Here is an 820-nt window from a genome sequence, read left to right as displayed (position 1 = left end):
CAACACACTTGACCCATTGTGCTTGAAAAATGCCTGAATGGAATTGACATTGGATTGTGCTGTGCTTTTTTTTGGGGGGCTGCCAGGGGGGCGGGTGTGCAAAACTAGATGGGTTTTACTCTCACAGGTGATGGCAGCTGTTTTTCGTCTGTACTATTGGATGTGGCGCTTGTGAAGACTCCTCTCACACACACACACACACACTCGCACACAAATATTTGACTACATAGAGCCCTCCTACCTTGAGTCACTTATTTGTATCAAGTTCTACAAGTTAGTTGTGTTCATTGGTGGGCATGATAGTGCTCCCATCAGTCAATTTGTAAGTTTCTTGTCCATGACTTAACCGTTTTTTGAGGTCAAAGGAGCAAGATTTTCATTATCAGTAAAAGCTCTTATGCTGAATAGCTTCTTATTACATGTGCATGTGACTAGGCCCTTAAACAAGCGCTGTGTGTAAATATATTTTGTGTTTAAACATAGGAAACTAAGGTTTCAAAGATTTTTAGAAACATAACACTTGTGTAAAGGGCCTTGCCAATTTGTGTCACCAGCTTTGGAGGTAGCAATGATTTCAGCCAAACCCACATATAATTTTTGAGCAAGCATTTGAAATTGTTGAAAGGAGGATATTGTAATAAAGGATCTAAATCAACACTACTTGCCTATCTGATTTGGGCTGATTTTGAGCTAATCAAAGAAATTGAAGAAAGGCTTAACCTATGTTTTGATACCAACTTAAAATTGAGAATTTATCTAGGATATAAAGGCAATGGCAAGAGCATGGTGAAAAGGATTAGGCAAAACTTAAAATGGTATG

The sequence above is a fragment of the Cibotium barometz genome, chromosome 13, assembly GCF_041138505.1.
Source record: "Cibotium barometz isolate CiBa-2024 chromosome 13, ASM4113850v1, whole genome shotgun sequence".
In the NCBI taxonomy this organism is placed as follows: domain Eukaryota; kingdom Viridiplantae; phylum Streptophyta; class Polypodiopsida; order Cyatheales; family Cibotiaceae; genus Cibotium; species Cibotium barometz.
The sequence above is the reverse complement of the archived record's forward strand: the minus strand, read 5'-3'. Positions refer to the sequence as shown.